The following is a 13081-nucleotide window of genomic DNA, read 5'->3' as shown; positions in this document are numbered from 1 at the left end:
AGCTATTGACTTTTGATGCATTTCTGCCTTCCAAATGAAAGACAATGTGTAAAAAAGAAGTCATTTTGAAAAATTACCTATAATTCTCACGCTAGTATGGGTATTCCCAATTTTGGAAATGTGCAAACATCTACTCTTTCTAAACTCTATATTTTATTCCCATTTCAGAAATACATTGGTGTCTTTCATACCCATTTTTCCATGTATACATTTTCCCAGAATAATTGCTATATACCCAGTACATAATAAAAAAACATTGCAAGACACTGCTCAGTTATTGGCTCTGGATTCATCAGGTTCTTGGAGTACCTACAAGTCCTGTATATCCCCACAACCAGAAAGGTCCAAAGGATCTAACAGTATATTGCTTTCAAACAGCTGTCATAATTAGAAGAAGTTACAGGTGAAAACGGTGCGACAATTGGCTGTTGTTTTCAACTAATTTTCGATTTTTCCTATATTTAACTGTTAGTTTCTATAAAGACACCTTGAAGGATCTACAGAAAATACCCCTGGCTGAATTCAGAATTTTGCCTACTTTTGAAAATGTATAGCGTTCCATGATCCATTATTGCTTTCATACCCATTTCTACCATTAACTGGAAGACAGTTGAAAGCACAAAAAATAGCAAAAATAGGCTATATCCCATCAAAATGCCAAAACTGTGTAAAAAATGTTGGTTTCTGATAAAATTCTGTCATTCCCTAAAAGCTGGGGAAATGGTGATTTCAGCCCCACAACCACGTGCAGGGAAAAAAACAGACACTTTCATTTGCAGCACTTTCTTCCCATGTTTCCCCCAAAAACCAAAATGATGCTATATTTTGTCTAATTTCTAGGTCTCCTCCACAAACCCTGGGCACCTTTAGACTCCCCAAGTCCCCATGATGTTGGAAGAAAAGGACGCTAATTTGGCGTGGATACTTTATGTGGTCAAAAAGTTACAGAGGCCTAAGCGTGAACGACCCCAAATAGCCAATGAAAGGATTAGCACAGGGGGGAAAAGGCCAGGCAGCGAAGGGGTTAAAGAGGCATGAGCTGTATTAAAGATTACATAGCCTTGGTATTCAGCATGCCAAGTATTCTGAACAGAGTTTAGGTCATCGGTACACGTTATTTTACAAATTATACACTGGGGGCAAGAAAAATGATGTATTGTAATTTATAAATCTGCAAGAAAATTGTTTGTTAGTTGTCTAGGGCTAATCTACTGATTGGGTTTATTTCCAAGGTTAGGGGCAGGTGTCTGTGTTTATTTTGACAAGCGTTTCGTACATCACATTTCAGGATTTGAAGGTAATCCTGACTCAAATAGGCTTGAACGTATGTTACATATTAACTATTCACAGTATACCGTTCAGAGCTGCAAATGTTCCTAAGTAGGACAGAAGGTAGAAGTCTTTCACCTGATTACAAGTTGCACAGCACCCGTGCCACAAAAATTACAGAGAACTTAATCACAAATTGCAGCTGACGATTCAGACCCTAGCATTGGTGACACCCAGTGCACAACCCTTCCCAAATGACCTGCTTCTTTAAGGATTCCCTCACCACCAACTTCCAATTGTGTCCCTAATCTCTCCTTCCCCCACTCACATTTTTATTTTCTAGCTTTACTCCTCCCAATGTAGACTGTCAGAGGGCTTTACACCACAAATGTATTATATAGAGACGATGAGTCATACAGGTATGTAATTCAATGTATAGGAAATGTTACTTAACACAATGAGGATTACAAGGTGTAAGCATCACGTCATTTATACTGGTAGGCAATATATGTTAGGAGTGCTTGACCTGGAGTAACACAAGTGTAGAATAAGTTCTTACAATGCGCAGTAACCAAAGTTGCTGCTCTGCATTTTATGAAAGTATAGTACCATATACCAAGGTATGGTACTGTTGATCTCTCATGTAGTGCTGAAATGCCTTGGCTGACTTACAGCAATGCAGAAATGCTAATTGTGCAAGGGTGTTTGCGAGATGTTTGGATTATATACTGCAAGGGTCCCCTTCTTGGACAAGATTTTATGCTTTATGTTTAGCAATTTACCTCCCACTAAGTGTGCTATTTGGTCCAGCACACATGCAAAATTGAAAGGTTTGGAGAAAAGAAAGCAGGTCAGTAGTGCTATATAGTTATATATCGGGTTTGCTGCTCCCGCAACAAGGGGCAAGAACGGGATGTGCCCCGGCGAAGACCAGCTCAAAGACGGGCCTGTCTAAGCCTAGAGGAGGTTTGGTTGGTCCACCCCTCTTGCTCCCCTCCCATCATTTGAAGAGAAGCATGTGTGGTGAAGTGAAATACTTCTGTCTTATGTAGAGGTAAGTCAAATCCTTCTATTGAAAATTACTTAACCAACGCCATTGGTGTCCTGAAAAAGGAACTTTTTATGGTAGAGGAAAGTTATGGGGTCTGTAATTTGCTAAACAATGGAATTACCCTCTACTGTATCATCTTGCAAATTTGAACGACTTTAAGGATTTAATGGAGTACAAGCAAATTAAGTGAAGCAATGTGCTTATGTAATGCCATTGGTAAGTGGCTCTCTTGTTGTCTTGTTTTCCCTTCCATCAAAGAAAAAGAAAGATAATACACTGAGTAAATCCAAAGCCTTCTGTCCATGATAAGAAGACTGCCAACACCACAAAAGGGGTCTGTCTAATGATGATATTTGCCATTTGATAGGAGACTCGCTTGTTCATTTGTTCTAACTTGTACTTCACAGATTGATTTAGTGTTTGACACACTTCGAACTTTCAAATTCACTATTGCGAGCCTTAGAAAATATGTATCTGCGCTTGAGGGATATAAGGCCCCACCAGGTTGGGACACCTACTCTGTACTGCTGGAAAGACAAGTCTGTAATGCTTTAGTTTCTACAGATATTGCTGATCAAAAGGTCAATAGGGTGTTCCTTCATGGACATATTCATTGGCCAATCAGGCAGACAATAAGGCTGGAGAGCTTAGATGCTAGAGAGGGTACCATGGAATAGCCCTCGAATGGTCTGCCTCAAACCTCTACCTGTAGGAACCTTTGTAGCAAATAGCTGTAGTCTGCAGCTGCTCGAGAAGCCACTCCATATGTAAGGCTCCTAAGCAATTTGTCTGTGCTCAGATCATCTCAGTGGGCAGACTGGCCAGCCCTTAAAACAAGCATTGGCATAGCCAATTGGTCTCGCTTTTGGGACCTTATAAGTATTTAGTTATACAGCACAATATCTTTGGTGCAACAACATCAACCGTTGCATGGCTAAACACTTATTAGGTCCCAAAGGCGAGACCTATTGGCATAGCCAATAGGTAGACACAATCGCAATGGACCGCACACCGCAAGCCCCTCCTCCGGATCGCCCCTAGGGACTCTGGTACATGGAGTTCTTGAGTGGATACATGTCCCGGGTTTTTGGATTTCGCCCGAGACATGGCTCGGTTTTCGGGATAACTTCCCTGATCAGTAGAGAAAATAGTTAGGGGTGGAAGAGAAGGCCGCCAAACAACCGTCAATGGCCTCGATGCTCGAACGGGCACGCAGGTGCGTCGTCCAGGAGCCCGTCGGCTCAAAGCTCAAGGGAGCCAATCTGTAGACACAATCGCAATGGACCGCACACCGCTAGCCCCTCCTCCGGATCGCCCCTAGGGACTCTGGTACATGGAGTTCTTGAGTGGTTCACCCCAGTGGGTGCAAGTAGGTACTTGTTGAACTGATGATCTCTAGACCCAATAGGCCTCGCCTTGGGGACTTTACGTGTTTAGCCAGAGCCGTTTGGCAAGAAATTGTGTGAGTGGATGTACTTCAGAGAGGGATAGAGGATACAAGAGAGAGAATGAGTGAAACTGAGAGAGGGGGAACAGATAGTGCATGTTTCTATGAGAGTGACCACAGAAGAGATTAAAAGAAATAGAGGAGGAGTGAGTGGTTGATGGTTAGACAGAGAAAGAGAGAAGGCAGAAGACTATATACGGAGAGAAAAAGGAGCAGAAAAGAGGCAACGAAAAAGAGGAGGGAGAAATGGTGGGAGGGAGAGTGGAAAGAGATAAACAGAGGAGAGAAAGAAGAAGAAGAGAAAGGGCATCAGAGGAAGTGAGAATGGGAGAGAAATGAATATACAGGAAAGGAGAGTGGAAAATACAAGTAAACTAGCACCCATAGTTATGCTAGAAGCCTTGTGGACCCTTAAAGGCAACACAGCCTTTCCATGGGCACACCACAAACCCACTGTGCCCAGCAATTAAATGGATATAGCGTGAGGGGAGCACAGAAATGAAGTATCACGCCCCTGGTCCTACTGGGACCTCAGCGGGATTGGACTGCACAGCGGTAAGGGGCCCCCAGTGACTTTATAAAAACGCAAACATCAGCTGCAGGCAGCTGTACGCAGAGCACCGCTTTCACTAGGTAAAGGGACGCTGGGGGACTTTCTGGGTAAGATGGAGTTGTCTGCCCCCACTTGCTACCCTTGAACGTGTTCTTCCCCAATAAATGGCCATGTGAGAGAGACAGACTTACCAGAGGGTGTGGGGTGTCTAAGAGGGGCAGGGAGGTGGGATGAGGGTGAAGCAGGCATAGTGAGGGTGGGGGAGGATTCACTGAGTGTTGGATTGATGCACCTAGGGTCCGAAAGGAACCATGATGCCTCGGGAGTGTGGGTAGAGTGAGGGTTGGACATGGGCAATGAGGGCTGAATATTTTGGGTCAAGGAAGGTTGTGCAGTGAGCTTGAGTATGGTGATCAAAGCAGCCAGTGAGGGCTAAGAGGGTGCAATGAGGGTCGGAGAGGGACAGAGAGGACTGAAGCGGGTGTGGTTAGAGCTGAGGTGTGCCTGCGCAGCGATTTGCCTAGAGGTTGCAGAGAAGAATTCAGTGAGTTTTGGAGGTGAGTGTGTTGCAGTAAGGTTTTAGTGAGTACTGAAGTGGCAGGGTGTTGCAATGAGGGTTTTGTGAGTGCTGGTGGGTGAGTGTGTTGCAGTGAGGGTTGTAGTGAGTTCTGGAGTGGGAGTGTGCTGCAGTGAGGAGGTTAGTGAGTGCTGGAGTGGTAAGTAGTTGCAGTGAGGACGTAGTGAGTCATGGTGAGGATGTGACTGTGGCATGACTTGACCACGATCGGTTTCACTGGTGCCTTGTTGCATTCAGTAATGTGCACTAGAGCACATGTGAATGCGGCTGCTTTTGGGGTGCAGGTCTGGCACTCACTGCTGGTGCAGGCCCAGAAAGACCTCTGTGTTACACACAGAACATGAATGTTCAGTGTATGTTTTGCACTTACGAACATGTGGTGTTGGCTGTAGGTACATTTGGTATTCAGAATATTGGGTACATAAGGGGTACCCAATGCTAGTGCATCCTAAGGCTGATTCGTGGGGGTCTGCACTGGGTATGTGCGTGTTGGATCCTGCAATGCGTGGATACACGATTGAGTAAAAGAAGTACACAACAGGGCACAGTACACTTAATAACAGTCGCTGCACAAACATCCTCATGGTGCTGATTTGCACGCTCACGGCTATGAGTGCTGTTGGGTGGCAATGCATATTGAATGGCTATAGGTATACGAGGAAGCTTGTCCAAATCTGTACATGTGTGGACGACACATGGATGACACATATGCATTGGAGCAAAGACTGTATATACTTAGCAGAAATGTACTGCTATTTTCTCCTACGTGTGACGGTGTCAGGCCATTTCACTGCACTCAATACTCACCCCCATAGTTTACCATAGACTGGCTGGGCTGTGAGTTGTGAACATGTGTTGCGAGGTGAGCTAGAAGACGCATAAGATGTTTAAGGTTCACCTGTATGTAGAGAACTCACTATCAGAATGTGTGCTCTGGAGCTAATTGTCACTGGTTTTCTATAGAGATGCGCACTAGATGTATTTAGTGCACGCTGCGGTACTGAACGGAGAGCCGCGGCTACAGATGACCTATTTTACAAACGTGTGGTCTTTGGTGCTGAATGGGGTGTATATGGGTATAAACAGCATACTTCAAAAGTAAACAAACAAGCAAAGGGTCTAAAGTCTCAGCATGCGTCGTGTTATAAAACACAAGGCATGGCTGAAGGGGGTGACATGATAAATGAGCCGCAGGTTTATATATAGGAAAAGAAAAGTATGTGCTGTGTGTGCTGTTGTTACCAAACTCACATCGTATTGTCTCCTCATGTGTTTGAGGGGCTGGGGAGGCCCCAGTCCCCAATCAGCTCGTGGAATGCTACAGAAATTAGCTGAAATGAGATGGGTAGCCTCTTGCTGAATGCTCAAAAACCAAAAGAAGCATGAGGCCTCCTTTAAAAACAACAACGAAGGGCCTACAATGAGGTAGGGAGACTGGGTTAGCAATGACGAGGGAGGAGAGTTGGACGTGGGGGGCTGGCTGAAGCAGCAACAAGGGAGGGCATGAGATGAAGGAGACTTTTGTTTTCAAGTGGAAAAATGTAAACAAGGAAGGAGAAGGGGGTTGCAGCGACCTGCTTGGGCTTTGAGTAATCGGGCTACAGTAGCTGCACAGATTTTTTACAGGCTACAAATTGCTGCCACTTCTTTTATGGAGATTTCTGGCTCCCGTTTTTAGAACTATGGCCAATTGCAGTGCGTTCCTATTAGTAATGAGACAGCACATATATTCTAGCACAGGAGCAGAGGCTGGGATGCAAGCATCAGCCCGTCTTTCCCGCAGTCACGCATTAATTAACTGCGGGGTGGACAGAAAGTTTGATAAGCTACAAGCTCTGCTCCTAACGTAATAATTAATGGTCGGGTTATGTTATGTTTCACATATGCCACTGGATTGATGTGCTACACATTTTCACTCAGGTCATTCTCAAGAAACACGTAGCCCAGCGGAACGAGTGGGGGGTTTGAGTGGTGCTGGAGAGACGCTTTGATGTGAGAGATGTTGCTCTGAATATTTAATCAAATTACGCACTAGAGACAAAAAGGCTAATTCCGTCTGCGGGAGCGCTGGAGCCATGGTAATAAAACAGAAGCTGTGCATGCTGATGAAACAAAATCCACGTGGACTACAAAAGCTTTTTATTTTAAAATGTTTATTTACACACACATACATGTAAGGATCAGATGTGGAGTCATTAGAAGTTGATCCCGGTATTTATTGTAACCCCAGCTGGAGCCAGGAAAAGGACAATCCAACACAAGCTCCACTCCTTCCAACCATCATCCCGCTCACCTAAGTTCCACAGTAATGGTGCAGAGAACGAGATCTTATTGTAAAATGATAATGCCACCAGCTGAGTGTGTTTTTCCTGCAAAGCACAGAATGCTGTAAAATGCTAATGCCACCAGCTGAGTGTGTTTTGCCTGCAAAGCACAGAATGTTGTAAAATGCTAATGCCACCAGCTGAGTGTGTTTTGCCCGCAAAGCACAGAAACACTACATTCTTACCTCAGAAGTGGAGCGGTTGAGTCCCCGAGTCAAGCGTGGGCTGAGATTTCAAAAAGCGGCGGGAGGAGGGGAAAGGAACACAACAGTAGGGAGAGTGAGCTAGAGGAAGGCGGACAGAGCAACAAGGAACCGAATTAGCAGAGGAGGGACAATGAAGAGGGAATGAGAAGATTAGGAGCCGCGGACAGAATGAAAGGGAGAACGAACGACGACATAGGGGAGGGACAAGAGAGTGCAGGGAAAGGCAGAAAGACGGAGGGGTGTAAGAGACAGGGGAATGAGTGGTGAAAGGAACAAGGGAGAGTATAAAGGGACTGCTGCACGCGCGGCCGTCGCACGGCGAAAGTGATTGCGATCAAGATCGGTGAGCGATGCCCTTAATGAGCATGAGGAAAGCCATATGGCACCTCTGCTCACAAGTGCGCGCCCGCGCACATGCACACAAGCTGTAGGCCGGTGGTAGCATTTTTTGAAGCCCATACTAAAAGTCTCGCCAGACTAGCGCATACTCTAGGTCAGGCGAGACCTAAAAAGGTTTCCACTGGGTGCAAACAAATTCAGGTACGAGAGTGTTTGGGTCTGAAGACAATATAATGGCAAAATCAGTCGGATGCGTGAGTAAAAGGTCAGAAAGAAACAAGGAGGGGCTGTGTTGTTGCTAATTTTAGGGACCGCAAGTGTTTACAAGGCTAATGGCAACATTGGAGACAAATTTGTGCATTTCCTTAGGGATATTTCTATAATTCAATGAGCAGAAGGATGTCATATAATAGTCATAATGAACATTTCCTGCAGCTAAAACCATTGGTATGTCAACCACTCTATAATGTCCTCATTAGAAATACATTTACTCCTTTAGAGCCATTCGAAGGCAATGATTGACCACCATCCCAGGGTATTGCAGGCTTGAATTCTGGGGACAAACTTAATGCTATAATTAGCCTATTGAGCCCCTGGACAGTGCTTTTAGTAATTGTCTACAAACTGTTTTGCCCTCTCTAGTAACCAACTTGAGCATGATAGGATATCCTAATCATCATTTCACCTGTATTTCCAGGAATGTATAAAAAAAACAGAGATGGGTCCTGCTCTGCCAAAGGGACAGGACAATACTTGACTCAATGTCTTAAAAGATAGATCCCTTTGGGAATTTTTGCATACACCACAACACTCCTGATTCTAGTCCACGTACCACAAACCACAGCTAATACACACTCACTCTTTAAATGGGAACATCCAAAATTTGCCAATTGATCAAAAATGTAGTAAGTGTTTTATTTATTTGTACATTAAGAGTTCATGACAACGTTCCAAATCACAACAAAATACAATTTTAGGGTTAAAAAACAGAAAAGTGCGTGACAAATCAATATTCGTGCACAATTAAAAGCTTAATGAAACAAAATATCACAAGCATTAATGCCTTCAAAAAGAAAAAAACAATGTATCTTATTAAAAAGTGACCAAGAAGCGACGCGTTTCGGTGGTCTTACAGGTCCAACCACCTTCTTCAGGCTTTAAAATTTGTAATAATCACAGCACTTGCAATATCTACAAAACATAAAAATACATATGTATATATATATATATATATATATATACAGTATACAATGATCATATACATAAATTATTACTGTACAAAAATAGTTCCAAAGCATTTATATTACATTATTTTCCATTTTTCCAAAGAACTGTCAAAAAATCATTATGTCAAAAACGTATATAAATAAATCGTAAATCATACGTTCTTATATAGCGCCTTTCACCGTAAGGTCTCAAGGCGCTTGCTTAGGGAACCCGTCCTGGCTTTTCCCTGCGAGATAACCCCTACTGGGCATCCCCAAGGTGAAAGCCAGGCATCCCATCGCGGTGGGGCAGTTGTGGAGATTAAGCAAGCTATTGCCCAGAGTTGCAGAGTGTGAACCCATGATTCGAGTAGGCACCGAGGCGAGAATTATCGAGTCCGTGGACATTTTTGAGCTCAAGACCCTGCCGCGTCGGGAATTGAACCCTGGTCCCGGGTCTGACCTCTGCGTCCGGGTCTGCCTCCTCTAACCGGTGAGCCACACTTCTCTATATACACAAATAAATGAAAAACCTATACATAGCGATCATTGGCCAATTCCATTAACCACACTCGAACATACCACATACACGCCCAGGAACTATCTTCACCCATTGTTGTTTTATCAACTTATACCCCTTCATATCGGGCACAACTCATTCAAACATGCCACTAATTATTTTGTCATTATGAGTGGCAAGACCCATACTCAGATGTCGTTATGAACCGATATTGTTCATCATCAAAACACCTCAAATATTTGTACCCCTCCAACCGTTGTTGTTATGAGGTATTATTTTTCGTCAAACATCTTAATTGTAGTAGGGACCCAACATCAAGGTTCAACCCACTCCAAACCGGGGAATGTCCCAACCACCTCACAGTTTTACAATTGGGTGTGTGTCTCCATTAGTATATCTATATTCTAGCATGAACCATACATGTTTATGACCCACCTCAATCAGGGATTGTGATATTCTTAGTAAGCGGGGCTTCAAAACTCCCGGTCTTCAACCTCATTTTCAGAGATTAATTCAGGTTCACAATTTCTAATAGGAAAATATATGTTCATACTTAATGATCTTAGTCACAATTCAAGTGCATAATTTTTTTCAGAGCTACTAAATAAACCTTACCCCGGCACAACTCAAGATACATATAGCATAGCCTATAGCCCGCACCACACTGCAGTGTAGGCTACAGCGTCTGCGGATCCCGGGCTAAATAGAGCCAGTAGTGTGATGCTCTAATAACGGTGTATGACACATCAAGCTTAAAAGGTATTGAAGGTCATAATTCTTACGTGCATATATCCTGCATGCGTATATAAAAATATATACATGTGGCAGATATTTTAGATACAGTTTGCCACCGTATGCATAAAGTAATGAGCTCCAAAGGGACGTCATACTGATGGCTCCTGTAGTTCTGATTCAAAAATACTGTCAAAAAATGAAAAAATAATTACTTGGGAATCTAGCTGCCGGTGCATAGCAATACCACCATCGTTCCATTATTGTAAGCTATCATAAAAAGGAACTGATTGGTGTGCACTAGCTTTGTAATAGCCAGATATCAAGAAGAAGGCTAGTATGAACAGAAAAAATGTCTCTAAGGGCAATGGCATAGATGATCTTAGACTAAATAGACCAACAGGTAGTGGAGACACTTAGTGGCATTGCTGGCTTGAGCAGTTATTGTAAAAATGCTCAAACACGCTCTCCATCTCATTGCTCCCATAAGGGCACCACCTTAAATGTACAGTACAAGTGTACCCTATGGTTGATGTTACCCCACAGTGACTAGATAGTATATAGTGCTCCATTGATTCCACTCGATCAAGACGTTGATATTATAGATAAAACCATGGTATCTACAGATTTGACCATGGTATATCGTCATTGAGTTCAAGGGTGTCGGTCCGAAGCTTAAATATCCATTTTTGTTCTTTGATAAACAGATAACTCGAAATGTTACTTATATGTGACGGTATCAAGGGTTTTTCCAATACTGTCCACTGGAAATCCTCCTCACCGTGCTGTTTGTCTACAAAATGTTTCGTAAGACTAGTCATAGTCTTTTTGCATCGAAACAAGCTCTTATGTTCCAGCATCCTGATGCGCACTTTGCGTGTCGTCATTCCTACGCATCTAGTTGAACAGGGGCAAGTCAGAAGATAGATCAAATTGTCGCTGTTGCAGTTTGAAAAGTGGACTTGTTCCCAAGGGCGGTCAGTCCCTATGTCCACAGTGGTGGAGTGTTTAGTTTGCAGACATATTGAACAGTTACCGCAAGGGTGATGTCCCACTACAGCTGGAAGGTCCCACAGGGTACCTATCATTCTCTTTGGCGCCTCCTTCGGATGTGTATGTACCAGCCTATCACGTATACTGCTTGCCCTCTTAAATGCAAAAAGCGGTTGAGCAATCTTTTCACTGCTATGATTGAGGATCCGCCAATGACGGCGAACTATCTATTGGATATTGTTGGCTTTCGTACTGAAAGTACTCACAAATGTCAACCGGTCCAATGGTGCAGGGGGCTCCAATAGGGCCTCACAATGATTATTATTGGCTCGCTTGAGTGAGCGTTTGATCAAAGATTGTGGATAATGTCTTGCAGACAGCTGTTTGGACAAGCCCTTCGCATGATTCCGAAAGGCCACTTCAGTCGAACAATTTCTCCGCAAGTGGAGAAATTGACCGTAAGGCAAGTTATCTCTGAGGGCCTTCGGATGCTGGCTCTCATACTGTAGTAGTGAGTTCCTTGCCATTGGTTTGTGGTAAAGCTCATGCAAACCTCCTGAAGTGGCATAGATGGATAAGTCAAGGAACGGCAACGTTTCTTTATTATTCTCTACGGTAAAGTTGAGATATTGGTTTCTGGTGTTGAGCCATTGATGAAATGCCAGGATAGACTCAATGTTGCCTCGCCTTATCACTAACACGTCATCAATGTATCATTTCCACCAACGGATGGGCGTGAAGAAAGGATTAGTGGAAGTGAGCACATGTTGTTGTTCAAATCGATGATGTACATAGAGGTCCGCCAAGCTCGGCGCGAAAACGCTGCCCATGCTAGTCCCAGATATTTGAAGATAAATAGCATCCTCAAACCGAAAAAAATTCTCTTTCATTGCTAATTTGGCAAGGGACATTATGAAAGGCACAGGAGTTATAGTGTCCAAATCAGTTTCCCCCAGGATGGATGTAATGACTTCCAAGGTTTCATCCTGGTGGATTGAAGTGTACAGGGACTCTACGTAAAAAGAGACTAAAAAGTCTCTTTTGGAATTGAATTCGATGTCAGGTGTTACTCTGAGCACATCCTTCGTATCCTGCAAGCATGTAGGCATTCGCTGTACAATAGGCCTAAGAAAATAATCTACAAATGTAGATAAAGGTTCAAGAACTGACCCTTGATCAGAAATATTGGTCTTCCGGGGGGAGGCCTTTAGGACTTGTGCACTTTGGGCAGGATATAAAAATACGGCACCACCGGGTATTTCATCTGTAGGTATTGTGCCTCGCGTGCCGCAATCCATCCCTCACTAAGGACCTCCTCCACCATTGTGCTGATCTGTCTCATAAGGTTGTTAGTAGGGTCATGTTTGAGGGGCTCATAGGCACGTCTATCACTTAGTTGGCGGAGACATTCAGCCCTGTATTCCGTGGTATCTAGAATCACGATCGAACCGCCTTTGTCGGAAGGTTTGCTCATGATTGATTGATCTTGTGATAGAGTGTTTAGGCCTAGATGTTCCTCTTTAGATAGATTCTTATAGGTGCACTTCTCTATTTCCCATAGTTTGGTGATGTCATCTTTGACTGCCTTATCATTTTTGACAGTTCTTTGGAAAAATGGAAAATAATGAAATATAAATGCTTTGGAACTGTTTTTGTACAGTAATAATTTATGTATATGATCACTGTATACTGTGTGTATATGTGTATATATATATATATATATATATATATATATATATATATATTTTATATCAAACACCCAGTCCTACTCCAACGAGGAACGAAGAAGTGGCACGTACACATGGCAGGGAGGTATCAGGCTTAATTTATTGTGTTCAGGTCTCCCACGACCCCACAGCAAAGGA

The sequence above is a fragment of the Lissotriton helveticus genome, chromosome 5_1 (assembly GCF_964261635.1).
Source record: "Lissotriton helveticus chromosome 5_1, aLisHel1.1, whole genome shotgun sequence".
NCBI lineage: Eukaryota > Metazoa > Chordata > Amphibia > Caudata > Salamandridae > Lissotriton > Lissotriton helveticus.
The sequence above is the reverse complement of the archived record's forward strand: the minus strand, read 5'-3'. Positions refer to the sequence as shown.